The 7,323-nt window shown below is 43.3% G+C and overlaps 1 pseudogene; it reads left to right on the forward strand.

The window, feature by feature from the left end:
* Positions 1 to 6,094: 6,094 nt before the first annotated feature.
* On the forward strand, positions 6,095 to 6,138 carry LOC149080989 (U6atac minor spliceosomal RNA; annotated as a pseudogene).
* The last annotated feature ends 1,185 nt before the right edge of the window (positions 6,139 to 7,323 follow it).

Raw genomic sequence — 7,323 nt, forward strand, 5'->3', positions numbered from 1 at the left:
AGAATGCAGAATGGGCCAAGCTGCTAGCGGTCTATAGCAGAAGGAAAGCACGTAACGCTGACCTGAACAAGGCTGCCATCGCATACCTCGGGACCATCAGGGACCACTTCAACAGCTGGAACGAGTCACATCCCAGAAACAGACGCCCGGACACGGAAGTGTTCTACTGCACGGGCGATGATTTTTTAAGGAAAGCCATGGAAGACTACAAAACAATTATGGGAAGTCCAGATGACCCGGAAGTGCCGCTGTTCAAGCAATCACTACGGTGGAACTTGCAACAAATTATCATCATCGGTACAGATTGCTTCTTTGACGAAGAGGAAAACGAGGGCATCTGGACGGACTATTACAACGAAATAAACAAACATATCTGGAAGCGGGCCAAGAAGTGGGACGAGATCCCGATATTTATGCGGAAGAAACCCGTCCCGGATTCTGAAGCCCAGCCGGATCCCGATGGAACCCCACCAAACTCGGGCCCAGCCGAGCCCCCGGAAGAGGGAAGCAAGGCCCAGAGTAATGAAAACACCCAACCGCAAATACAGGAACCGGCAACTCCGGGAGAAATCCAGGAAAAACTGGAAAATGACGTGGGCGAACAGACCAAAGATGAGGTCTTCACCGCCGCCGACGGTAAGGGAAGCCCCGCCCCGACGAGCGAACCAGCAGCAGCGGACAAATCGCGTGGAAGGAGCGATGATGAAGCCCCGCCCACACTGGTATCGATCGACGGGGAAACCGGTAGTGAACAGCCGGAGCCCCCCCGTACCCAAGACGGCAATAAAGAACCCCACACCGCTATCATCGGCACCCAGGAGGACCACGCACCACAAGATGGGTTAGCGTCGGCTTATCAGTCGTGTGCTAGCAACGATGAAATGGATGTACCCGTACCAAGTGAACCCGAGCCAGGCAGCGAACAGCCAGCAACAAGCGGGTCGAACGGCGTCACTTACACCATCGTAGCTCGCGCGGACCGTCAGTGGCGTAGTATCTCCCAAATGATAAAAGAACAATGTTGTGCCCCAGTGAAAACAAAAATAGTGCGGGATGAATTCAAAATGGACTTCTGCAGTCTTAAGGACTACGAGACAATCCTCAGTCACATAGAAAATAGTGATGCGAAAATTACTAGACGATCAGCCTCAGATGATCCTACCCTCAGCGTCCTTATACGAGGGTTAACTGCCGCGATCCCAGCAGAGGATATCTCAAAGGAACTATGCGGAGAAGGATTCTCACCCCTAGACGTCACTCAGCTCAAATCACAGAGGAAAAGAATAAGAGGGAAACCGCTACCCCTCTGGAAGGTCGATTTGAAGGACGACCCAGAATCAAGGCGAATCCTTGAACTTAAAAAACTTCTCCTCATCGATATATCGATTACGAAATATCGCAGGAACCCCAATCGAAAATCGATTAATATTTGTTATCGATGCCAAATCTGGGGTCATAGAGGAGACGAGTGCGAGCTACCGCAGAAATGTATGGGTTGTTCGGGGAACCATGACGTGAAATGTTGCGGTAACATCAAAGGGGTCGACACCCCGACATGCTCAAACTGTGGAAAAGGTCACACGAGCAACTTTCGTGGCTGCGAAGCCTACAAAAAATTTTGTGCAAAATCCCAGGAGCAAGCGTCACCCCCAACGGTAGAACAAAATGATGAATTCATTAATCCCAAAGAATTTCGAAGATCACGAAAAAACTATACGAACACTTCGTTTCTCCCACGAAGCGTTCTACGTAAATTCTATGAGCGAAAAAAGAAAATTTCGCTGGACGAAAACAAGACGAAGGAAAAGAATGCGATTGGCCGAGCCAGCTCTACGGACCTCCCAACGGAACTTGAAGATCAGCGTGCATCAGCTGAAAAATACAAGTCCCGATCTACGGACTTCCAACGCAGTACTGAAGTGAAACGCAAGGCCCATCCCAAGGCGACAGACGGGGCGAGTAAGCAGTCCCGACCGAACGACGTCCACCCACGGCTTAGCCTGAGCCCATCGCATGCCGTAAGCAAGACAGGCGAAACGAGCGCACTACCCGCGGAAGGAATCATCAACAAGAAACCCGGACTAGGCCAACGTGATCTAGTGGCAAAGGACCCGGACTCTGACGCGATGGATGCTAGTGATAGCCCCGCAAATGAAATCTTCCAAATAGCGCAATTATACATGAAAAGTATAATAAGAAAAACATCACGCAAAGACAAGCGTGAACTAATCCAGGAATTCAGGAAAGAAGCTGGACAGTATCTCGCCCACTAGAGAATTCCTGAGCAGCTTGCAGAGTAGCAGCAAGCACCCCACGAGCAATTAAATGCTCATAACAGCCGGAATTAATCAACCGGCATTTTTTCTATCTTTTTCTCCATTTCCCTTACCCATCTTTCCAAGAACATTTTCTCCAAAAATATATAAAAACTTAAAAATCGAGGCATTCCTGAAACAATTCAGAAATGGCTCCGAAAAATAATTATAAAAAAAAAATAAATAAATAAATAAATTTTTTCTTCTTCCCTTTTTTCCTTGCTTTTTAAAAATACTAATTCTATTCCTCTTTTCTCTTCACCTTAAAACTAATTTATTTTACTTACAAAATTGCATATCATGTGACATTTTTCGTCCAATTAGGTACATGAACGCAACCGACGAATGAGGTGCGACCATGGCGCAAGATGATGACGTCAAAGGAGCGATCACTTTTCCTCCGAAATATTAATAAGTAATATGACTAACAGAGCTCGTCCAGACATGTTTGATTCAAAATTCCTGGTTAATTAATTCATTAATTAACCGTGGGTCCCCCACTAGACAGTGCTCCCAATTTCAGACTGACATACATGCATTTTCACATACACACACAATGCTCCCTTGCCTTACTCTTCACAACGACCCCCCGCGGGCCGGCATGAGGGCAGCTAGTGTCAACTGACAGGTACTGCCAGAAATCCCCATTCGTATTTCGAGAGATGCTGCGTAGAGGGTAGCCGCACTTCATGAACCACATGCGGTGGTTCATGACGTGATTTTGTGCGGCCCGCGACAAGGTATAAGTTTTGGGGGAAAATAAAATTTGTGATCATTATTTGAATAATTTTTCGGTTTCAACAGCAGATATCTTGATAAACAAACTGCTCACAAACTTCTTATTTCTAGAGACGAAATTAATTTAATAACTAACTAATTAATTCAATTAATAATGGAGCGGCTTATTCACCGAAATTGCACCACTGACGTGGCCCGCGACACTATAGCTGACCATCATGTTGGCCCGCGAACGGAAAGAAGTTGACTAAACACCCCTGATATAGCATACAACCCTAGTGTTTAATAAGCCAATTCGGATTGAAGGTACACATTGCATATAAAATTAGTAATGTCAGGAGGTGCACAATATGGTGTCATATAGATGGGTGTACGCAATACATGTATGCTCACCCAGGCATGGGGCATAGGCATGTTCACTTTGATCAAAATATAAGATAATATTGGATAATAATAGATGCCCATATTTTTATGGGCATCTTTTTATCAGCCACCTCGTTGGGCATTTTGGCTGTTGTGGCGTTGTATTTGTATTTGTATTGGTTGAAATTTCTTATTGTTACTAATCAGCTAATCTTAAATAAGGGTTCATATATATATATGAAACTGGTGAAGTGATTCACTATGTTCAAGTTGAGTGTACACTGTATGTATGTACCACATAGATAGGTGTGCGCAATGCTCGTATATATGCCCACGTCGATATGCATGGTTATGTCAATTTGATTAACAAGCAAAGTAATATAGATGGCTTCTTTCTCAGCCAGAGATATCAAGGAAACAGTAATTTTCCGGATATTATGCTGAGGTGAGCTCGGAAAGAAAAGTCCTCACGTCTCCGCCGGGATTCGAACCCAGGCCCTCTTGCATACTCGAACCAGGCCCAGCATGCTTGCCCGGTATGCAAGAGGGCCTGGGTTCGAGTCCCGGAGGAGACGTGATGACTTTTCTTTCCGAGCTCACCTCAGCATAATATCCGGAAAATAACTGTTTCCTTGAAGCAAAGTAATGTTTGAATATTTTCAATGACTAATATGAAACGAGAAATTTTTAAGTTCTAATGAAGAATTCATTGTGTATGTATATTGTACTCATTCGGAGATTTATGATATATGCTTGAAAGCACATGTTTTCTTTTGGTCGGAGCTCTGCCATCCTTTTTCTCCTACATATTGAAATATATGAATGTGCGACTAAACGACACTGCAGTCGTCCGTCACACAGGGACGGAATGTAAAACTTTTATATTGATTAATTTAAAAAAATTGCGAACACAGTATTTTGAAAACATTAACTGGTGAATCGGAGGGGCCCCAAAAAATTTCTTCAGGATCACCACAAAAATAAATTGTAAAAAAATCTTGTGTAATTCAAATAATTTAAGGCGCAGCTGTTTAGTATGGCTAGGCTGACCATATTTCTTTGAGATAAATACGGGAAATTGAGTGGGCGGGCTGCATGTGTGCAGTGTAGCAGTAATAGGTAGGGCCTCCAAAAAAAAAATGAATCGGGGATCCATGATGTTCTTTAGTCAGCCACCTCTTTGGGCAATTTGCCTGTTGTGGCGTTGTATTTGTATTTGTATAATAGGCAGTAAACACGACATTTCAATAAGCAATACAGCACAAGACGTGCTAAAACACGTAATGCATAACAATACGCAATGCAGCATAATAAACAGTGGGTTCGACATTATAATACTTTAATGTTTTATTAAATTTATTAGGCTTTGTATAATGTCGATTTGTTTACTTATATTTGTTACAGACAACTAACTGTTTGCAGTGACATCTAGCGAGCCTTTATATGCTAAAAAATCATCATAAGCTGAGGAAAATGTATTGGTAGGGTGACCATACGTCCCGTATTTCCCGGGACAGTCCCGGTATTTTCTGTTTTTTTGGCCGTCCCGACTTTTTGGCAAAAGTGTCCCGGTTTTTCCCGTATTTTACACGAAGCCAACTTGAATTTTTATTCTTTATTGCAGTCAAAGATTGACATTATTGTTCAACTCATAAATTATTTTACGATAATTACAACTATATATGAGAATATTAATCTCCCACATTTGCCTTGAAAGTTTGTCTTTCGTGGAATACATTGTAATTCACTGCAATTTGCATCACTTCCCGCCTTTGTGATTTTTCCGTAATTTCAACAATATTTGGCAACTTTGTTTGGTTTTGGCGTTGTTTTTGGCGAAAATTGGCGATGTCCCGTATTTTCCCGTATTTGGAAACGCAATGTCCCGTATTTCTCTCGAGAAAATATGGTCAGCCTATGTATTGGGCTTTAACCACCTTATAGGCATTGGTAGAATGACGATTTGTTTACTTATATTTGTTTCAGACTGTTGGTAGTGACATCTATTGAGTCTTTATGTGTTGAAGTGTGATCATTAGTAGACTGACCATATTTGCTCGAGAAAAATACGGTAAACTAAGCTCAGAAATTCAGAATATTGCCAATTATCGCCAAAATTGATGCTAGAAGTAAACATATTTGCCAACTCGTGCTAAAATCATAGTCGCTAATCTCGGGAAAGGAAGTCCGCTTCAAATTGTAGTGAATTAAAATAAAAAAAGACATGAAAAAATTGTGAAATAATTTTTCTTGTTTGTAGACGTGATATAAATTCTGAGTTTGGAACGTACTTTTATTTATTGATTTGATGAATAAAAGTAAGAATTAAAAGTGAAGTTGTCTTCGCTGAAAATGCGTGAAGAGCCGGGACATTTTCGCAAAAAAGTCGGAACAGCCAGAAAAACAGAAAAGACCGCGATTGTGTACGGAAGTACGCAGGGGCGTAGCCAGAAATTTCGTTCGGGGGGGGGGGGGACCAAAGTGACAGAACAATGGATTTGGCCATCTTTTTCCCTTTTTTCGGTCATTTTCTCACATTTCAGGGGGGGACCAGACCCCCAAGTCTCCCCGCGCTCGCTACGCCCTTGGAAGTACGGAATGTAGGCTGGAATAGATGGCGAGCCCCTAAACCAGCTTTTCAGGGGTCCGTCTGTGGTTAATTTATAGTGTAAAAAACAGTGTTGTAAGAAAGGAGAGAAGGTGAGCGCTCCCCTTGACAAGTGTACAAAATCGAAGTGAAGCACACAGGATCGAGGTAACCGGATGGGATTGCACGTATACCTTCATGCAGAAATTAAAAGGTTTCATTTCCAGGGGTCCTTGATGGATCTCGTTGTTTTCTTGTTGTTTAACATTATAGAATTTGCAACAGCGGAAGCCCGAATAAACCCAGTCTGGGTCCCCCACTAAAAATCTGCGTATTGGGTCCAAGCCACTGTTTGTGGGGCCCTGGATTTTATTCGTTGGAGAATTGATAAAAATGAAAAATTTTCGTGGCCCCAAACAGGGGGGATGTCCGACAAGCCTCCAGGTCGGGGCCCCATGGAAACGTTGGGATGTTCCAATTCGGGCACCCCTGGATGTATCTCATTGATTTTTATTTTATAACATTGTAAAATTTGCAACATCGGTAGCCTGAAATAAAGCCAATCTGGGGCCCCCACTTAAAGTTTGCGAATTGCTGTCCCGGGTAATTGGTTAGGGACCCTAGATTTTATTCGTTGGTGAAATGAATAGAAATGAAAATTTTTCATGGCACTCGCAGCGGGGGATGACCAACAATCTTCCAAGTCGGGAGTCCTTTGTTTACAGGTTTCATGTTTGTGGCCCTGGATGAATCTCATTCTTTTCTGTTGAACATTGCAGAATTTGCAACAGCGGAAGCCCGAGATAAATCCAGTCTAGGTCTCCAACTAAAAATCTGCGTATTGGGTGCCCGCTACTGGATGTGGGGCCCTGGATTTTACTCGTTGTAAAATTGATAAAAATGAAAAATTTTCCTGGTCCCTCACGGGTGGGAGGGAGGGGATGTCGGACAAGCCACCATGTCGGGGCGCCATGGAAATGTTGGCAGGTTCGAATTCAGGGGCCCCTGGACGTATCTCATTGATTTTCATTTTTTAACATTATAAAATTTGCAACATCGGTAGCCCGAAATAATGCCAATCTGGGTCCCCCACTAAAAATCTGCGTATTGGGTCCCCGGTAATTGGTTGGGGCCCTGGATTTTATTCGTTGGTGAAATGAATAGAAATGAAAATTTTTCATGGCACTCGCAGCGGGGGATGACCAACAATCTTCCAAGTCGGGGGCCCCTATGTTTACAGGTTTCATTTTGGGGGCCCTGGCTGAATTTCATTCTTTTATGTTGTTTAACATTGTAGAATTTGCAACAGCGTAAGCCCGA

The sequence above is a fragment of the Pholcus phalangioides genome, unplaced genomic scaffold, assembly GCF_987345545.1.
Source record: "Pholcus phalangioides strain wild (caught in Gottingen) unplaced genomic scaffold, Ppha-v1.0 ptg000010l_1, whole genome shotgun sequence".
Classification (NCBI taxonomy): Eukaryota; Metazoa; Arthropoda; class Arachnida; order Araneae; family Pholcidae; genus Pholcus; species Pholcus phalangioides.